The sequence below is a fragment of the Hoplias malabaricus genome, chromosome 7 (assembly GCF_029633855.1).
Source record: "Hoplias malabaricus isolate fHopMal1 chromosome 7, fHopMal1.hap1, whole genome shotgun sequence".
In the NCBI taxonomy this organism is placed as follows: Eukaryota; Metazoa; Chordata; class Actinopteri; order Characiformes; family Erythrinidae; genus Hoplias; species Hoplias malabaricus.
Genome location: NC_089806.1, coordinates 36,559,459 through 36,581,589, shown reverse-complemented (window position 1 = coordinate 36,581,589; position 22,131 = coordinate 36,559,459). Strand labels below are relative to the sequence as shown.

Below are 22,131 nucleotides of genomic sequence, written 5' to 3'. Positions count from 1 at the left end.
TTCCTGTATGTAATGAGAAAACCTTTCCAGAGCCTGTTATACGATCAGTAAGCAGCTCTACCAGTCTGCAGTGATATCAGAGGAGTGGTACAGTGCTGCTGCACCCTCGCTGCTGGACTTTAGCTCAGATCAGGGCATCCCGTGTTTTCAGAAGCCTTTGACAATCGTGTATTATCACCCACTCCTAACTCTTCAAGACTTACATTTCCACCTTAAATGTTGTAGTAGCATTAGGAGCCAAACCGGTGAATCCTTAACCATTTAAGGTGGAACTGGAACTTTACTAGCTAAATACACCAGCGTATTACTAGCGATGATTTGTGTTTGTTATGGATTAAAGGGTCATAATATGTTGAAATACACTGGTTATCATAGTTTTGTTAGAAATTGTTCATTTCACCCTATGCCTCTTTCTTTACAAGAACTGACACTGAGACCACTTGAAGACAAATTCACGCTAATACAATGCATGGCCAGTTTGGACACCTGAACAACAGGTTTCTTCTGGTATCAAGGCTATAGATACGTAGTTTGACCCTATACACTCATGCCCAGCTATTTAATTGGGAAAGGCTTGATTTGGCCAAGTTACCCGATCATTAGGGTGTCAACAACTGCTTTTTGAAGTGTATCTCCGGTTTGGTTATCTAACCTTGGAGTGAGGATTTGATTGTACGGTGTGTGAATGCATTTTAATGTTGTCCAGGTTTGTTTTCTAAGACTCCACGTATCTTCAGATCATGAATACAGATATTTGAATAGTAAAATAATACCGCTTCTATATTTCCACTTCACACATGAGAATATTCAGTTCACTGACTCCGCGACGTCGGTTAATTCCTTGGTGCGGTTTGAGTTCTAATCTCGTTTTCCAGTTGCATGGTGAGTGTTTGTGCGACTGTGTGTTTACTGACATGTTTGTGGAAAGCCCTCGTTTGTCCAGGGATTACAGGACATCTGCTCTTTCTTTTCACCATTTACTGCCTGAGGGAGTGGAGCATGTCATTGGTCCGTTCAGTGGGCCATCACCACAACGTCTGCACAACCTCCACATAACACACAGCAGCACAGGACCAGAGAGATGAACAGAAACAGACTCCAGGACAAGATCTGTCTGTTTGTCTCTCTCCCTCTCTTATTCTTATATTCTTTCTTTTTTTCCTTTTCTTATCTTTCTTTCACCTTTTTCATTTCTCTTTTGACTCATTCTCTCATCTCGTTTTCTCTCTATTTCTTTGAATTACTCTGTTTTTTGCATTTATTCTCTCACTCCCCCTCCCTTACTCACTTTCCCCGTCTTCAGTCTCTCCTTCTCTTTGTCATCCCCCTCTTTTCTGTCTGGTTTTTCCCCCTCTGGAGAGTTGAGTGCCTTTGTTGTATTTTTTTGAAGAGAGGAAGAAGAGGAGGGAAAAAGGGTACAAAAGGAGAGGGAACCGAGAGAGAAAAACCTTTAATATGCCGGTTCAGATCCACCTGCGGTATCATCACATAGCTCTAGAGAGAGAGAGAGAGATGTAAGAGGTTTGAATATTACCCCTGAAGTACTCTTACAGAAAGACTCAGTAAATGATGGCTGGATGGATAGATGGATGGACAGAAGAGTTTGCAAAATATGTCTGCACTTTGACGGGTGCTTCAGAGCACTATTTATGTGTTTTGTTAGTTTTTAGAGTTTAATGCATGATATAAAACTCCTTCTCCAGCCCAGCTCCACTCTATAATATAATTGTCTGTGTTAAAAGTTTGTTTTTGCTGTTTACCGTGGCCTTTTCATGCACCACCAACCAGTGCGACCCAATCCTACACCTTCCTCCATAAACAAGCTTGTCAGCAGTTTATTTCTGCACACAAGGCATGACTGAACAGCTGAGTGTGCTTTGAGAAGAACGCCACAACATCACATTGCGGAAACATAATCATAATTAAAAATCTGAATTCCATTCAGTGAAAGCCACAATAAAAAATTAGGCTTTAAAATAAGAGACAAACAGAAATATGAGTGATGTCACAGCAGTGTCAGCAGAGTGAGATCTGAATTTGAAGTCTTTCAAGAAACACTCATGGACCACGTTATTAGAAACCCTTGCTTCATAGTTCCTTCTTGTCTGTGTACAGTGGCATGGTAGATGGATGTCCTATGAATCATTCATTCATTCATTTCTTTCATTGTCTGTAACCACATATCCAGTTCAGGGTCGCGGTGGGTCCAGAGTCTGCCCGGAATATTGGGCACAAGGCAGGAACACACCCTGGAGGGGGCGCCAGTCCTTCGTAGGGTGACACACACACTCACATATTCACTCACACACTCACACCTACAGACACTTTTTGAGTCACCAATCCACCTACCAATGTGTGTTTTTGGACCGTGGGAGGAAACCGGAGCACCCGGAAGAAACCCACGCAGACACAGGGAGAACACACCAACTCCTCACAGACAGTCACCTGGAAGAAACCCACGCAGACACAGGGAGAACACACCACACTCCTCACAGACAGTCACCCGTAGGAAACCCACGCAGACACAGAGAGAACACACCAACTCCTCACAGACAGTCATCTGGAGGAAACCCACGCAGACACAGAGAAAACACACCACACTCCTTACAGACAGTCACCCGTAGGAAACCCACGCAGACACAGAGAGAACACACCAACTCCTCACAGACAGTCACCCGGAGGAAACCCACGCAGACACAGGGAGAACACACCACACTCCTTACAGACAGTCACCCAAAGGAAACCCACGCAGACACAGAGAGAACAAACCACACTCCTTACAGACAGTCACCCGGAGGAAACCCACGCAGACACAGGGAGAACACACCACACTCCTCACAGACAGCCACCCGGAGGAAACCCACGCAGACACAGGGATAACACACCACACTCCTCACAGACAGTCACCCGGAGGAAACCCACGCAGACACAGGGAGAACACACCACACTCCTCACAGACAGTCACCCGGAGGAAACCCACGCAGACACAGGGATAACACACCAATTTACTGTATTTCTTTATTCTTGTATTTACACATTACTACATTTATTTATTGATGCATTTTTATATTTATACATTTATTAATATACGGGCCACCTCCAGGGTGTGTTCCCGCCTTGCGCCCAATGATTCCAGGTAGGCTCTGGACCCACCGCGACCCTGAACTGGATAAGGGTTACAGATAATGAATGAATGAATTAATATACGGACACATGCAGAATTGAAATAAGTAAATAAAGAAATGTGGAAATTAAGAACGAAATGTCTGAAGAAATGTGTAATAGTGAACAATAATAATAATAATAATAATAATTATAATAATAATAATAAATGGCATTTTTAAAGCGCTTTTCAGTAACCCAAAGACGCTGTTTACAGTCAGATGAACACGTAAGAAGCATAGAAATAAAGAAAGAAAGCTGGAACAACACAAGAATAAATATGAGAAATATGGAATGTGGGGGAAAAAAATTTGGAAATACATCAGTAAATAAATGTGGAAATATGTAAATACACATGCACACATACTGTATATATGGAGTTGTTTTGGGAGAAAGAGAATACAGACGTCTTTTTAAGGCCTCTGTACTTAAGAAAATATATGCAAAACCTCCTGTTGGGCAGGCTATAATGTATTATTTATTGACACTGCACTTTTTACTGGATTCAGATTCAACACTCTTGCTGTGGTCTGTTTTTTAGCAGGTCAAGTCTCCATAATGTTTACTAAACCTGCAGATTCTGACAAGACCAAAATCACTGAGTAACACCAGTAATATTTGCATCATTCCATTTCCCCATGAAAAATTAATTCTCTTCTATAGCACTGTGAGGGTAGTGTTGCTGTCACACAGCTCCAGGGACCTGAGATTGTGGTTTCAAGCCCCGCTTGAGGAATTTGGTGTGATCTCCTCATTCTCCTCCTTAAAAGTATCCATAGGTGTGAGTGCGTGTTGCCCTGCGAAAGACTGGCAACCCCTCCAGGGTGTCCACCTTGCACTAGTGATTCCGGGCAGGCACCGGACCCACCGCGACCCTGAACTTGAAAAGCATACCACATTTCTGCACTTCCCTATAGGAAACGAATCATATCCCAGTATTGGTAATGATTCTCATCCTAATAATACTGTACACAAGCAATAATTATATATCGTACCATGTCCTCTTTGAAACTACAATCTGCCACCTTTCCTTATGAAACTCACCCTGGCCTAATGGTGCTGTACAGTGTCACGACTGCACAGTATTAATATTACCTGGGATCATTTCTATAGTTGGTTTTATAGCAGGTAAAAGCAGTCATAATCTTTTGTGCATATCCTAGAAAATTGCATTACATTTCCCAGTGTCCCCTTTTAAAATGAGTCCCTTCCCAGTAGTGTTGTAATCTTGTGAGCCATAAATTACCCCAATTCCCGAAGTAAAACGAACCCTGCCCCAGTAGTAATATACTCTGGTAGCAGTTAGATTACAACACCTCTTAAATCAATTTAAAAACTAATTTAGTAGTATTTTACTCCAGTAATAACTATGGTCCACCCCCTCTCCATGTAAAACTAATCCCATCTGTGTTGCCTGAATTGCTAGATAATGTTACAGAATCGGTTTACATTTAAATAAATAAATAAAGACCCTGTTTCATAAGACGGCTAAATTAGGCTGGGATGAGGCTACGACGTGACAGTGTTCTAGAATAAAACATCCAGTATTGTGGTCTACTGACTCCTTTCTGTGGGCAAGGACAAACCTTCCCAGCGGAATAGAACTATAGTGGGCCTATAAGGGGAATGGAACTAATGAAGTCAATCCTGAGTTCATCTGCATCAGTTTCCTGTATCTGGATCATTTCAGAATCCCTGTAAGTTAAATCCATTCCTTGCCAGTTCCCCAGTTCGGGACCTCAGCAGTGATCCCTGCGTGTGTTTAGCTGATGTGCTCAAGCTTGTAATTGTTTAATTTGCTGAACCTGAATAATGTAAATGACCCAGTGTTTATGCAGTCGCTGGCGGGTGTTTGATGGTAATTTAATTGGGTTAATCAGTCAATTCTTAAATGAAATAATGATTGCAACCTTCAGTCTTCAAGGTCTTAAAGGGAGAGCTCACTTATTGTAAGTGAATGGTGCTTAAGAAGGCCACTCTACATGATCAGTAGCCTACTTGACATGGGGAATTAATTATAAACAGCTGTTAATACTGAATTCGTTTGTGATCATTCTGCTGAAACTTTGGATTTTTTATTTTCTTTGACTTTGCCCCTACATGTGATGGTAAATGTTTAAATCTTTTATCCTAATGCTATATGTGCCACTCTGCCATTACAGAATATAAGTTGCTCGATGGGCCGTTATATCTTTAAAATAGCTTTCCTCCTCAAATTAAAAGGTGTGCTTTCCTTTAAAAAAAATGAAAATAAAAATAAGAACAAGAAAAACACCCTCCGAATTTTTGGGTCAGCCCATTGCCTGTTCAGATTGAATCTATGTTTCATAGCAGACAAGCCCTCGTCGCTGTAGCTATGGCCATTTATTTTGCCGTCCACGTTTATGGCCATTATTTGGCTCAGTGGAAATGAGCTACATTCGCTTTATGATGGTCTTGCAAGGTAATCTAAAGAGAGAGGGGAAATGAAGGGAGAGCAGTAATGCACAGCCTTGCCATAGCCTAGAGGCGCAGGAGTGATTAAAGCCAGATTGATTAGGTTTGGGGGGGGGGGTGCCGTTGTGTCTGTGTGTGTGTGTTTGGGGTGGTTGTGGTTGGTGGGGGGTAGAAGTATTGCATGTGGTGGGCTTTTATTTTCTCGTCCAATATGCCGTTATAAGAGTGGGCATGTTTTCAGATGGCTGCTTCAGAACTGCAAATCCCAGCATGCCTTGTGTTGATTAGCGGAGTTGAGCTAAGGGAGTAGATAAGGGTGTGTGTGTGTGTGCGCCCTCAGCGGCACTGGGAACAAGGCCACAGCACACTGGCACGCTGTTTCTACCCGCTGAGGGTGTGTGTGTGTGTGTGTGTGTGTTGATGCCTCCAGGTTTCTGTCTCTGACTGACACACACTTCCATCTTCTGCATCTCCAAACTAATCAACCAACTCCCAGTTCCAAGAACCCATGCCATAGCAACCAGCAGCTTTCCCTGGAGCTGGTGCCTTGATTTTGTTACATTTTGTTCTCTCCACTTCGGTCTTCTGATATCAATCAGCTTTGTCAGACAAAGAACTTTGTATTTCCAGAATGGTGATGTTTCTAGAGAACAGGAAAAAATACACTTAATTCAGTCTTGTTGTGATATGACCAACACTTTTAAGTAATTAAGGTTGTTATCTGTCAGGTTGTTGATATATTTTACACATAAACACTGATTGATAAAAAAGAAAAAAAAAATTAGAAAGAGTTGGAATCCAATGAGGTGGTGTATAAATGTAATAATGATATGTGTTTACAATATTAGAGTGAGGAAAATATTGGGGAAAATGTGCAACATATAAGAGGCTCTAGTGCCCTGTTGGGGCACTTCTATCTTGGATAAAAGAAGAGATACGATTGGGCACGATTGGGAGGCATACAGATTCCATATGACATCCTGTGACACATTTGCCCAAAGATGTTGCAGCTGGGCCTGTAGATCCTACCCACTCTTAGGTTGCAGAAGCTAGCATCCCAACTGGTCCCATAAATGTTCGATTGGCAATAAATCTGGCAACCAGGGAAGTGTTGCAATCTGGCCAAGACATTCCTGGGAAACCTTCGCTGTGTGTGGGTGAGCATTATCCTGCTGAATATGCGAGGTGGAGCTCTTGCCATGAAAGGCAACACATGTCCTTCACATATCGTTGAGCTGTTAGTGTCCCTTGTAACTCTACTAGTGCTGACTGTCATTTGCGATGGCTTTCCAGTTCTTCACAGTAGTAGTTGGGATAGTGTGTATCTCCACAGCAAAGGCAGGATTGAAGCACTCACCCCAAGATGTAAACAATCAAACCTGACCATCACTGGATCCTAAACAGAACAGATGTGTTGCTAAAGATGATACAGTTCCAGGTTTCTTGTTCATGACTCCACTACTCCCAACATGTCCTCAACCGCGTGGTCAGAACAGCCTAGATCATAGGCAATTCGTCAAACAACCATCCTGCTTCTCTCAATCCAGTGATGCACCCCCTGTCAAAGTTTGTCAGCTGGGCAAACAGTCTTTGAGTGCGTTATAGAGGCATGTCAAACAGTCAGTAATCTCTCAGCAAGAATGTAGCTTCTGAGAGCCTTTTATAGGGAAGGGGGGTTTAATCTGTCTGAGACATAATCTGGGTTTTCATTATATTTTTGGGGCAATGATACGTTCATTCATGGTATATGTGGTCAAATTTAATGTTAGGAGTCTTGCCCAAGGGCTCTTATTATTGTAGCTTAGTGTGTTTACCCAAACACCGAATCAGTTCCTAGTCTTCTGCATATAAGGCAGTGGTATTACACATTATTATCTACCAACCACCAAGGTTTAAGGTTGCTCTTATGCTATTTTTAGTACCTTATCAGGCAAAACAATAATGCATACGTGTTTATTATTCAGTCATGCACTAGGCATTGGACGATCCGTGCTTGTGTGGGCTAATGTGAAGTTGAGCTGTCTGTTTTAATGAAAGCACTTGGTGGATGATTGCATGGCTGTCTGATTAGGGAAATGACTTTGATCACACAGCAATGGCATCGTGATTGAATTCCTTTGTCTTTCTCCCAGGACAGCTGTGCAACACCATGACTCCCCTTTTCCCTTAATGATATTGTGCAGGTTAATATGCACTGTGTTTGTATGCACACACACACACACAGGGTTAAATTCCCCTTGTGAATCAGGGGCCCTGTAAAAGTATCATGATATTAATTCTCACTGCACTTACTGTGGGATTCTGCTTTTTCCCTTTATAAGACACCGTGCTCATACTCCGCTCATTGGTTTGTTAAGCTCTAATACACAGACTGAGAGGCTGTTTTTGTGTAAAATGTGTCCTATATTTGTATTCAAAATTCGAACCTTCTTATGTTTATTTGTCGTTTTATGGCAATTATTACACAGTGTTAAAAATAGCAGTTATAGTGGGTTTTTTTTTTTTTGTTTTTTTTTTAAAGAGAAAAACAAGAAGCATTTTATTTTTTGTCAATGCATTCGTGCCCTGCATTTCAACTGTGTGTTGTGTCTTTGTATGTGTATCAGACAGTGAACTCCAGGGCGATGGGCAAAAACTGCATATGGTAAAATAAAAAGGTAATTTTTAATATTACGTAACTATTACAATGAAATGACTAAATAACAGGAGAATGTTTTCATTCATTCATTCATTGTCTGTAAACACTTATTCAGTTCAGGGTCGCTTTGGGTCCAGAGCCTACCCGGAATCATTGGGCGCAAGGCAGGAATACACCCGGTAGTGGGCGCCAGTCTTTCACAGGGCGACACACACTCACACATTCACTCACATCTTTTTTGAGTCACCAATCCACCTACCAAGGTGTGTTTTTCGACCATGGCTAGAAACCAGTCCAGGTCCCTGGAGCTGTGTAACTGTGACTGCGTGGCTGCATAACTGTATTGGCTGTTTGTTGTTGTAGTTTGTTGTTTATCATGTTTTGCTCCTTTTGTGTACAGTGGTTTCTACAGATTCACAAACTAGCCTGGTGATAATGTGCGCTGTAGAGGGTGGCATACCTACAAACCCTGCAACCATTTATAACACTTAAACCACTTAATAATTTGCTCACCCTTTGATTTTGAGCTGCAAGCTGCTTTTCCATGATTTATATTTATATACAAGCATAATGACATTAACTGTGTAAAACGTTTTTGGAGCATCTTAATTTGTTACTAGTCAATTTCCACTGTCTCAACACTTTCCAAAAAGTCTTGAAGTTGTTAGAGTGTAAAGCTTCAAAAGAAAATGATGAGTATATAACAATAAATATCTCATTTTTGTACTGTTTTTATTTAAAGTCATGTCAAAATATATGTATGTCACATCAACGTTTATGGACCTGGAGTTGTACTATGAGCACATCGACCTAAAGACATGAAACACAAGGTTCTAGATAAGAGGAGAGAGGAAAGCTTCTACACAGCTAAAAGGAAGATTATACACATTATGCATATCAGGCAATCATATAATTACACGTTATGCGTAGAGTGGTTTTGTAACGTAAAGAATCGCGTGCATAATGTCGGTAATGTAAACTCTAATTAGATGCCTTTCTATCACATCAGTGTAACTGCACCATTTTCAAAGCCTCAAGCTTTGACAAAATGCTTTCTTTTACATGCTGTCAACATCTGTGATCAAAGTAAAGCCTGGGAATAACTTGGGATAAGTTCATAGAGTCTCATTTCAGTCATGTAAGCTCTTTTTCTGGCATATATTTCTTGGCAGAAACACATCTCACAAGTTTAGCCTTCTGTTTCCAATATACAAGTTTCTAACTCTTGACTTCAGTAAGTAAGAATCACCAAAAAGTAAGAAAGGTTAAAGGTTCTAGGCTGAAGTCTCAGTCGAGCCCCTGGTTCTGTTATGTTTTATTTTTCTGCTGGACATTTGAAACACACGTACGTTACACTTTCACCAAATGAAAATTTGAGTGCTGTCAGGATTGAAACTGGGAACAGAGACATGCATCCAACTGAAATCCCAAACAGGGCCTTGGCGCTCTCTCAATATTTTCTGGTGGATGTTGGAAACTCACGGTTCACTCTCTTCCCCCAAAGAGTGAATGGTCAGAGTTGTGATTGAAATCAGACTTGGGTGCTGTGTGGACAAACCCCAATTTCTGTTTATTGATGGGCATTGCACAGTACAGTGAGCTTCCAACAAAGAGAAATGCGTCCAGACTGCAGTCCCAGACAAACACCTGATTCTCTTTACTGGTAGTAGACTGATGCCTGCTCTACAGTCTCTCTCCACCAAAGATGCGTGAGAAAAATGAATTCCCAGACAAGACCCCAGTGCTGTTCATTGGTAGGAATTTGAAACGTGGACTAGGGGATCGTTCCACAGAAATATCCACCACATGGTCCTCAGATGGGTCCAGTATAAATATATCCCTGGTCAAGCACCTAGTTGTTTTATTGGTTTCAAACACAATGCAGTTTTTGGCTCAGATTTCTTTATTTTCTTTTTTTTTTTTTCTTCCCCCCTCCCTTTTCCCTAGAGTGGCATTCAGTTTCAGCCCTGTCCAGACAGAGATTGTGGAAGTTCTAATTAAATTTTTTGAGAGGGGTATTTGTCCCCAGTCACTTGTATTTGCCAGTTCCACCCACTAGCTATCTCCCCACAAATCACAGAGTCTTTCCAAATTAAGAGTGTGAAATCAGTCCTCACTTCTTTTCAAACTACTGCTAACATATCACTGGACAGCTCAGCACCTAAAGGTTCTAGGTTAGCTAACTGATGCTTGCATTGAGTACCATCTCTTTGAGTGATGAGGGAAAGGCAGGGCCATCCCACCCACCCAGAGATTAGATAAACTATGCTTTTCCACTGTATGGTACCAACTCAACTAGGCTTTTTTTTCCCCCTCCATTAGGTAAATTTGGCACCTGGAACTGGGTACGTATTAGTACCTACTCTCCCGTGGTTCCAAGCTGAGTATGGACTAAACAGTGATGTTTAAACCTTGCACTGAGACCTGTCAACACAGTGAAATGCAGATAGTACAAACTAACCAACTGTAAAATCTCCAAACTGTAGGAGTAATCACATTTTAAAAACAATCTCACCCTCAATGGCAGCTTATAAAATTACACCATGGTCTTTTGAAGAGCTTCAAAGGTTCCTTGTAGTTGTTGCTGATGAAACAATCCAGTGAGAGCTGGATCAGCTGTGTTCAGTCATTAAAAACAACAGTGAATACAAGATGAGTAAACAAAACCTAATATTAGTGCTTTCGTTATTGTGCTTTCTAAAGCCTGCAGTTTGTGACTGTGTTTTGTGGCATCACCAGCGACATTTTTTGGCGAGGGCATTACAATGGAAAACCATCCAGTACCAGGTCTCAAAAAGCGAGTCGAGTCAAGTACCATGCAATGGACAAGGGACACATTTGTGAGTCCTGGCTACAGATGGTTAAGGTATCACTGGTGATCACTGGTCACTTCACATTCTGTTGATCAGTGGGTTAACACGTACGGTCCTGAAACTCAAGTTGATGCTATGGTGGATGGAGTCAAAAGGCATGACTCTCAAGTCCTGAAACCTTTTTTACTAAATACATACAACTCTCGGGATGTTGCATCTACATGGTCTTCATCAGAAGCAAACTGACAAACTCTTATACTGCTACAAAATGCAAAGCTAGTAAGACATCATTGCCTCAGGAGAACTGGGCCTTGGAGTCGCTTGCTCAACTGTGTTTCCTTCTGGCTGTTCACAGCTGTTTCTATTGAACTTCTGCTCAGGACACTGATGCTAGCAATGATAGCTCAACCCCAGTGCTGATGGACTCGACCGTCAGAAGGTCAACTATTGATATTGTACCAGTGTGGGAGAGACCTCATAAATCACACACACACACACACACACACACACTTTCAGACTTTGCTTGGCATGCTGTCTTCTGACTTGTTCCCTACTCTCACACACACACACACTCTCTCTCTCTCTCTCTCTCTCTCTCTCTCTCACCGTCCATCTCCCTCCTGACGTTTTAAAGAGCGGCATTCAAATCCTGACATTTCCGGCATGCATGGATTTTTTTTTTTTTTTTTTTTTTTGTGCAGCTTAATTTTGCTCGTTCGTCTTCACTGTCGCTGCCACGAAATGTCATGTTGTTTTTGAGTGCTGGATCTTTATTTGGCAGAGGAGGGCCTTCCTCCCTGTCTGGCTGGAGGACTCCTATTTGGCAGCTACTCTACTCTCTGCCTGACTTGCAGATTTATTCATTGGAGGTGTTTCTGGTGCAATCATTCTGAATAAACAATGACTAAATTTTGTGTGTGTGTGTTTGTGTGAATGAATGAGTGTTGGATTACACACCAAGTGTTTCTGTTGCTATGGTCCCCTGACTTGATAATCTGAACTCATTTATCATTTTATGAAGCTGTCAGTGTTTAAACAGCAGGGTGTGTGTGTGTGTGTGTGTGTGCGTTTAAACAAAGACAAGCTTAATGACTGAGGTTAATGTGGTCATCAAAACAAGGTCCCTGTTCCCCCTGGAGTTTGGCGTTAATATGGGCATGCTTAGCAGTGTACCGTTTGTGTCTTTATACAGATGTCCGTGTGTGTGAGCACACTGTTTGACACTGTGGTGGTCACAGAGGGCTGGATTGCTCCTAATAGCAAGCACTGATGCCTCCATTGTCATTGTCCTTGTTTGTTATTGCCTTGCTGTGCTGTGTCTTTGTGAACACTCGCATCCTTGCTGCAGTTGTTTACTGGTGAAACTGTTATTTCTGTTCACCCACCTGTTTTGTGGCTACCGTTACTTTAACTTATCACAACGTGAGTGAGAGTGTGTGTGTGTGTCTTAACAAATCCACACACACTAATTACTCAGGGGAGTTAGCGCACAGAGCAACTATCATACTGCATTATCATACATGGCTTGTTAAGCATGCATATGAGTCGTTTCTTCATAATGATGATGAGTACAATACCGGATAATGGATAATTGTGTGTGTATGAGTCTGATGGTGATTGTATATTGTCAGTATTATGATGTCATACGATTACATACATATTGGTTTTCTTGATCAGTTTCATTAAAGGCACCTATATTGATGATTGGTAGAACGTATTGTTGGGGGGTGGGGGTGTACATGTATTTTCCAATATCTGGAACTCCAGATGTTTGGTTTGAGAATTTGAGACCCTGTTTAAGCATTCAGAGAAATCAACTTCAAAACAAAACACAATGGCAAACATCGTTTTTCAAGAGGTAGATAGCAGTAGGGTTATGTAGTTAATGTATGTTTTCAAAACTGTTTGTTAGTTTGCTGTGGGAGCATATCAGTAGCTAAATTAAATTGTAAATACAACAAGAAAATGGCGATGTAAACTTAAATTAAAATGTAAATTTCCTTTAAAAACAAGTTTGAGTCAAAGGCATCTTTGAAATGTCATAGGCATCTATGGATATTGCATTTAAACTGAGATTTTAATGTTTATTTTGAGTATCTTTATGGGAATGAAAATGTATTAAACTGATTTGAATCATTTGAATTTTCACGCAACAACTGTGTCAATGATAATTAAAATGTTATTCACCTAATATACATTTGCATTCGAGTGACAGTGTGTTTGAAATTAAATTTTCAAACTCAGCACCGCACTAGAAACATGGAAAAGTTCCAGTGTTGAAGGGGAAACAGTGCCTTCCAGTTTTCATTAACATTATCACACTCACTGCACTCATTCTGTGTCAAAAATGACTGAGAAAATGCTAACCAAGCAGTTTCAGCCTTCCACCCCAGTCAGCCGATCCGGGGGAGGCCAGCGGCTACTGATATGATTCCATAGTTGTAGTCAAAAGGTGTTAATTATTTGTATTATAATTTACTTCAGGGCGGCACAGTGGTGCAGCAGGTAGTGTCACAGTCACACAGCTCCAGTGGGTTCGAGTCCCGCTCCGGGTGAATGTCTGTGAGGAGTGTGTTGTGTTCTCCCTGTGTCTGTGTGGGTTTCCTCCGGGTGACTGTCTGTGAGGAGTGTGGTGGGTTCTCCCAGTGTCCGCATTGGTTTCCTCTGGGTGCTCCGGTTTCCAGATAGGTGGATTGGTGATTCAAAAGTGTCTGTAGATGCGAGTGTTTGAGTGAATGTGTAAGTGTGCGTCACCCTATGCACCCTTCAGGGTGTGTTCCTGTCTTGTGCTCAATGATTCCAGGCTCCGGACCCACCGCCACCCTGAACTGGAGGTTGTGTGTTCAAGTCCCGTTCCAGGTGACTGTCAATGAAAGAATAATTACTTCAATTATATTTTTATTATAGGTGCAAACTAACACTGCTCCACTCTCAGTTTTGTGTTGTTCCCATTAATCAATTTCTCTGCATTATACCTAGATTTATCCTCAGATAGTAATGCTGCAATCCATTTCAAGTTCCGTATGTCGAAATCTCCAAGTTCTATGCAGGAAATTTAAACTGAAAAGTCCCCACAACTCAAATTTCCTAATAATGTTGAGCTTCGCCAACCTCCAGTTTAACCAAAATGGCAGCCCGCATATAAACAGAGAGTAAAAGCAGTAGTATCATACAGGTTATTAGCACTACTACGGTGACCAGACGTCCTCTTTTACCCGGGCGGAATTTCACAAACGTCCGGGATATTGTTTTTCTAGAGCTTTCTCAAACTAGTCCCGCCCTCCCCTACTCCGATTGGTTCGCTTGAGTGAGAAGGGGGCGTGGTGAAGTAGCCTAAAATCTTCTGATTGGACGGTCTGACTGTAGAGCTACCGTTATTGGTCGATAACCTTCTCTGTAAACATTTAATTGCTCAGTCTGCACGTCAGTAGTCCTTGTTTACGTCAGGCAACGCTCATGTACCCACCCTCATCTCGAGCAGCTATGCCGAAACGTAAATGTAAGTTCTTGGGTGTATTAAAAAAGTAATTCCCATGTTTTGTGTAGCAAATAAAGGTGTAAAGGGCCTAAAAGCACACACAGGGTCAGCTAAGCATACAACGGCAGCGAGGGGCAAGACCCCCCCCCCCCACCCCCCCCAGGACGCGTCCTCTTTTTCACCATCTCAGATCTGGTCACCCTAGGTACTACTATATATTTGGGTCTCATTAAAGCAGTCAAACAGCTGTCCAACTGCTGTGTGTGAATGTGTGTCCATGGCACGTGGATGTGTAATGTGTATCGCTAACAGTGCTAAGCAGAAACAAGCTAACAGTGAAATCCTAGGGCATAGGCTTTTCTGAATGTGTAACTGGAACACAGCCAGCTCAGGTGTGATGTCATTCCATGCTTCAACATCTGACTTATGAGGTAAAAGAAGCACAGCATGAGGAGAGCTTATTTTGCAGTGTAGCTCTGATAAACAGCTCCTTTCTGTTTTCCATTTTTTGTGCAGAAAATAGATAGACGCTAACACACACACACACACATATAAAAATAAAGTCATAGAGTGGTTCCAACAGGCCCAGAGTGTCAGCTGTAGTCTGTCAGACACACACTGAGTGCCTGTGTCTGCCTCTTTCTCTTACTTTCTATCTCAAACACTCAGCCACACACACACACAAACACAGATAGGGGCACTCCATCTCCCAGTATTCAGGCCTAAAAAAGCCTCATCCGTCATCACTGCCCTTTCTTGTGTCCAATCCATTTGCAGACAGGACCAATTTGATTCCTCCCTCTCCCCCCACCTCCACACCACATTCATAATACAAGCTTTCCTGCCTTTAACCTGCTTTTCTCCCTCGCAAACCACAAGCTTGACGTTTCCTGTCTGTCATGTCCTCGCTGACATCTTTTAGCGCTTTAACAGGAAGCAGTTTAATGGCTGTCCAGTGCAAACAGCATTTAGGAGTAGACACCCCTCGTCCACAAACCTGCGGTGTGTATAGAATCTGTTATTAATCACTCACTGTCATTCTGTATGTTCAGGGTTATGCAGAAATGAAACAAAAGATAGCACTGCAAACAGACAGGCCCCCGACCTTTAGCTACACAGGAGTAGCACCCCACGCCTCCAGAAGCGGTGAATTAACTCCAGTATATGCTACTGACATCTGGAATTGTGTCCCTGTGCTGTGAGTAGTTTGAAATAAGTTATTTAGATGCATTTAAAAGTGAATTCATTTCTATTTTGTTTAATTTCTAGTTCTTTCTCTAAACTAAAACAATGGAAAAACTCAATAGACACTGGTGGTTTTGGACAGAAAGTCAAATGTTTGGAAACACCCACTCGGGGGGGGGGCATTTCCTTTGTTTTGGGCCATTTTCCACATAGTGTGAATGTACAGTACCGGTCATAAGTTTGGACACATCTTCTAATTCAATGGTTTTTCTTTTTTTATTATTATTATTATTTTCTACATTGTAAATTAATATGGATGTCACGTCCTTGTCCTGTTGTGTCTGTTTTCGCCCCCATGTGCTCTCTTGGCACATGGCTCTGTTTGTTATTGTCCATGTCTCCGCCCTTGTCCCGCCTTTGTTCCTCCTCCTCTTCAGTGTTATTTGTATCCTGCCCCTTCATTATCTGTTCCAGGTGTTCCTTGTCTATGTTAGGTATTTAAGTCCCCATGTCTTACTTCCTGGTAGTTGGTCATTCATTTCCCAGTCATTGTGTTGCTTGGTCCAGTCTGTCTGTCTGTCCCTACTATCATTCGTTTCATGTTGCTACCAAGTCTGTCTGTCTCCGGCGTTTCCTTTGTATTGTTTCGTTTCCTATGTCTTGTTGTTTTCTAGTCTCTGTCTACGCTGTCTCTCCGTCATCGTTTCCTTAGTTTTACAATCCTAGTCAGTCTTTGTTTTGCCTTCCTTGATGTAAATAAAAGTCTTTGCTTTTTAGCGTTTGCGTCCACCTCCGTCAGTCCGCGCCTGCGTTCCTGACAGAATGACCAACCACCAGGAAGACACGGGGACTTAAATACCTAACATAGACAAAGGACACCTGGAACAGATAATGAAGGGGCAGGATACAAATAACACTCACGAGGAGGAGGAACAAAGGCGGGACATGGGCGGAGACATGGACAATAACAAACAGAGTCATGTGCCAAGAGAGCACATGGCGGGGAAAACAGACATGACAGGACAAGGGCGTCACAATGGAAGACATTTATAATTGTGAAGGAACACATATGTAATTATGTAGTAAACAAAAAAGTGTTAAACAAACCAGAATATGTTTTATACTTTAGATTCTTCAAAGTAGCCACCTTTTACTTTGATGACAGCTTTGCACACTCTCAGCATTCACTCAGTCAGCTTCATGAGGTCGTCACCTGGAATGGTTTTCAGTGAACAGCTGTGGCCTCATCAAGAGTTCATTTGAAGAACCGCTTGCCTTCTTGATGTGTTTGAGACTGTAACTGTGGTTGTGCAGAGTTAGGAGCTGGTACACAGTTCTATACAGTGAATACCCCTATTCCACCAATGACTAATGAGAAGAAGTGTTTTTTGACTGGCACTGTATATTGAAGACATGGTGATCTCTGGTTCCTGTTACCAACACTGTAAAGACGTCTAAGTCTCTACACTTAATTGTTTTACATCGAACTACTCTGAATACAACAGTTGCTTTCTCTGAATTATTTATTCATTCAGAGGCATTTCTCTTTCAAATGATATATCATTGAGATTTTAACCTGTATACTGTCTGCTATTAGCAGTAAGAAATGATCCAGACCAGACAAATGGTCACTGTCCAAAACCACTACTACATTTCAAATTACTACATAATTTGAAATAGGCAGCTTTCCCTCACATTGTGTGACACTTGAATGAACCAATAGAAATGCTTCAAAATTAATTGGGGAAAAATCCTTTTACACTGACTTTCATTGAAAATTAAGAACATATTTTTCCTTCATCCTGTAAAGTTACTGTTTTGGAGATATATGTTTTTCTTTGGACAGTAACATAAACATTTACAACATTCACAAGAATGGAGATCAGTGTGAGCATCAGCAGTGCTTCCAATGTCCCACCCCCAAACAGCAATCACGTTTTTAATCGGTTCAGATTACTGGCCTATAGGTAAGTGCCACGAGCAACTCTGGAGCATTAGATTGTTACTGTGTGAGTTTCTATTTATAATTAAAGGCTACCATATGTCCAAAGGTTTGTAGGCCCAACAGCTATGTTAAGGTGGACCCATGAAGGGTCATTGGTGCACACACAGCTTAATGGACAGTACAGCAGTGAAAATGTTTCACCATCCAACATGTTTGAGATGAGTTAGAGTGGTGGCTGTGATCTGCAAGTTGTAATCCATGTTTGGTACTTGATCTCTCTGATATTTTCATGGCTGAATGCCATCAAATCATCTCATCAGAAATGTTCCAGCATCTAGTTTCTAGTCTTTCCAGAAGAGAAGAAGCTGAATGGGGGAATAAGTGATAAACTACATATTATTACTTCATTTTAGAGAGATTTGGAGTAAACAGGTGTCCACATACACCGAATGATCACTGGATTAGGAACACCTTCCTTGTATCTCCACTCATTGTCCATTCTCTCAGCTCCACTGACCACACCGGAGCACTTTGTAGTTCTACAGTTAAGGACTGTGGTGGACCGTGCAATGATCAGGACCCCCACAGGGCAGGTATGATTTGGGTGGTGGATCTTTCTCAGTGCTGCGGTGACAGTGAGGTGGTGGTGGTGGTGGGTCACTGTGTGTTGTGCTGGTGTGAGTGGATCAGACACAGCAGTGCTGCTGGAGTTTTTAAAACCCTCAGTATCACTGCTGGACTGAGAATAGTCCACCAGCTAAAACTATCCCGCCAACAGGGTCCTTTGTCCACTGAAGGACTTGAGCTGTGCAGCAACAGATGAGCTCTCTGACGTTACATCTACAAGGTGGATCATCAAGTTAGTTGTGTTTAACAGAGAGGGCAGTGAGTGGACACAGTGTTTAAAAAAGAACTCCAGCAGCACCCTCGATTTCAGGACAGTGCTGTAAAATTAAATTGCGAATCCCCTGCAACTGTAAGGGGAACCCAAGAGCAAAGAATACCAAATTTGACCTAGTGTTGCTTTAAGCTACAAATCAGATATAAGATCATATTAACATGTTTTGGTTATTGTCGGTGATAAGGTTCAGAATCAGAGGTTTTCTGCTGCTGTAGTCGGCTTCCAGCGAGTTTTTGCAGGGAATTCTCCTGCCTGGTCCAAAACAAGTCTTATCACTATGTTCCTGTCATCGCTATCCGATAGGTAGAGGCCGTGTGTGTATGTGTTTGGGGTCTATCTCTTCTGTCTGCCATCTCCGCGATACAGGATTTGAAAGCCTAAATCCATGTCGCTTGTCCCCACTATCCCCCACCTCCCCCCAACCCCTCAGCTCTGGGATTTGTGTTGCCACGGTAAGCTCCAGCATCTAGCTCTGAATCCATCAGAAGCACAGCCTTAATATTTAATTATGCTGCAGGTAAGGCTGCTATCCGTCAGCCGCTGAACCTGAACACACACACAGACCCACTCACACATGCTCACACACTCCTCAGCGAGCTGCAGAAGTGTGTCAGGGCTTTCTCCAGAGGAGAAATTTGTAAAGCCTTCGCTGTTTGTCTTCACCGTCACTCCCCTTCACTCCCTCCTCCTCTGTCTGGTTAGTTATCACTGCCCCGATCTGTCACTCTCTCTTACTCTGGGCATCCCTCTCACTCTGTCCACTTCAGTCGAGCTCAGCAAAGCAGTTATTTCACTCGACAAACAAATATCACCACATCATTGGCTATAGTACAAACGATCAGGGTGGACTCGGGAAAAGTTAAAGTGATAGTTCAGCAAAAATATTTCCCTTTACTCTGAATGTCAGAAGACAAGTTTTCGGACCAAAACTTTTCACAGAGTCTGTTTACATCTGACATTAAAGGTAATGTCAACGATTCAGGGGAACTGCTGTTCTCTCGTTTGTTTGCGTTCGGAAGCTCCGCACCTTGGCTTTATTTATTTATTTATTTATTTATTTTTAAGTTCTAATTATCACCTAAATAAATTTGTAACATGAGTTGCATAGTTCAACCTTTTTGTACTTTCATGCAGTTAGCGGTCTCCGAAATTTGGAGTCCAATCCACATTAAAGACTAAGCACCACTTAATGGACCTCCATGAATATTTCACATTATTTTAGTTACTGACATATATAAGTATGAATTAAAATGAAAATAGCAGCTTAATTTGCTTTAAAACTGACAATTTTATTAAATTGACGGAAAAACCCGAGCTGGCTACGGAAATTCTTGAACACAACCGTGACGTCACTGGTGGAAACAGCTGAACAACACCGCGGTAAAACACCGTTATGACTGACTGTTATGACAGTATCTAGCTATCGCTAAATAACCAACATTATTCATGACAGTAGCCTAGCAATAAGCTAAACTCAAATTTAGAGGTACCGTTATTCTTGTAAATGTGATCGAAGTCGAACTCGAATTCATCCGACACTATAAACCTCCGTAATGCAGCTACGTAGCCGAGTATAATCTGAGCCACCGAGTTTAGCGAGTCAAGCTAACGTTAACTAACACCAACTAAAACAGGCGAAGTAAGTGTCCTTACCCTGTTTACCTCCATGTTACAGAGGCTCTTGAACACCTTTCGTTGGTGTCCTTACATGCCCATATTGTTGGAAAAGCGCCAGTGAAATGAGCTACAGATAACGGAGTGAGCGGATGGTCCTTTCCAAAGTGGCCGTTTAAAGTTGACAAATTTAGTCCATTTTCTGGATATTTGTGCACAGATGTCCCACTGTACATTGAATGATTGCAGCCAAAAACAACACACCTTTTCCTCATTTTGCATTAAATTAAGTGCAGCTTCTAGAGTTGTTGTCCACCATCTACGTCACAGGCAAGACGCCTATTAGAGTTTCCGAACACCGTTGGGGGGGGGGGCAACGGTCTTTTAAACCTTATTCCTTGAATTAGTAAGAAATAACATGTTTTCTGACTATCAATAAACACAAGTTAGGAACTCAAATTCCACTGTATTTATTTGTTTGACACTTTCATATCGCTGGTGCTTAGCCTTTAAGAAATCAGAAACATCAAAAACAAGTAATCACCCACTTATGGAGCAGGAATGGAGAAATACCCTCATCTCTTTTCATAAGTTTTAACATTTGGGCGTCTCTCCGCCATCTAAACACCTCCAGATGCAGTTTCTCTGCCGTGAGCAGAGAGAGAACTCCTGAGAATATTGTTTACCAAAGATTATTTAACAATTCAAAACCGGCAGAGACCAGTTGGCCACATCATGTGAATAGTTGTAGTTGGCTGAATATCAGTTTCCATTAGTTCTCCGTTAGATTAGTTCTGGATCACAGAATGGAGGGTATCTCATCACTCCAAAGAAAGCAGGGCCACTGCTCCAGAGCCCAGTGCTGAGGTGCTTTTTTAATCCTCAGGCTAATACTTGGCATTGAGTATGGTGACCTTGGCCTCCTGTTTGGCTGCTCCAAAGCATCCCAATCTAGAGATTACACAAGCTGCTTGTACACACTTGGACATGTCCGGACACATAGTGTACCTGCGGTAGAATTAGATTTCTCCTGATAGAAAACACTGATTCCTGTTGAGCAGAGGTGTGCCTTTTATAGATCCTATTACTACAGAGACCATCGGATCCTCATACACAGCTGAAGGAACATTGCATCTTCAGATATGATTTCCATGCTGCCGTCGTCTCCAAGTGGAGTACAGATTGGATTAGAGTGGAGAACTGGTTTGGAATTGATTCATATCCCACAGTATATCCAAACTCTCTCTCTCTCTCTCTCTCTTTCTCTTTCCCGCTCTCTCTCTCTCTCTCTCTCTGCAGTATATGTTATATCTATTGTCCTGGAGTCTTTTGTACTCTCTAATTTTCTAGTTAAGTGGTGCATATCAAATAAGGGTCAACAGCCTGATACGTCTCTTATGAGAAAACCAAAACAAAGATAGGGCTTAAGAAAGAGAGAAAATGGAAACGGAAATATGCAACGGAGGAGAGGGAGACACTGTGCTTCGTTTTGTTTTCGTTCTGATCTTTTTTCACTCCTTCTTTCGGACCCTCTGCTTTGCAATCTGGCCGAAGTGGACACATGGTTGGTTACGTCCAGGAAATGACTTGAATATTGACTCATTCATTTCAATGGGCACTGACAGGCGTGTGTGTGTGTGTGTGTGTTGGCATTAATCACTTTATTGGCTTCTCCATTTATTTAGTCCCTAGAGTTCCATTCAGTCTCACCCTCTCTCTCTCTCTCGCTCTGTTTCTTAATTTTATTTCTTCTAACTATTCTCTCTCCTCCTCTTCACTTTTTTGTCTGTTTCTCATTTTCAGCTGCTCTTTGCTTTCTTCTCCAATTTTCTTCCTTCAATTCCCTCTGCCCCTTTTTTCTTGTCTTTTTCCATCACTCGCTCTCATTTCTTTTACTGATTCTTCTTCAATTTCTCACCTTGCATCCCATCCTTCTCCCTTCTTACCTTCCACTCTGCT

At 41.9% G+C, this 22,131-nt stretch overlaps 1 protein-coding gene across 1 annotated transcript in view; it reads left to right on the top strand.

Annotated features, from left to right (window-relative positions):
- Nucleotides 1-22,131, top strand: part of nbas (NBAS subunit of NRZ tethering complex) — a 262,175-nt gene that overhangs the window by 175,817 nt on the left and 64,227 nt on the right. The window lies entirely within an intron of this gene.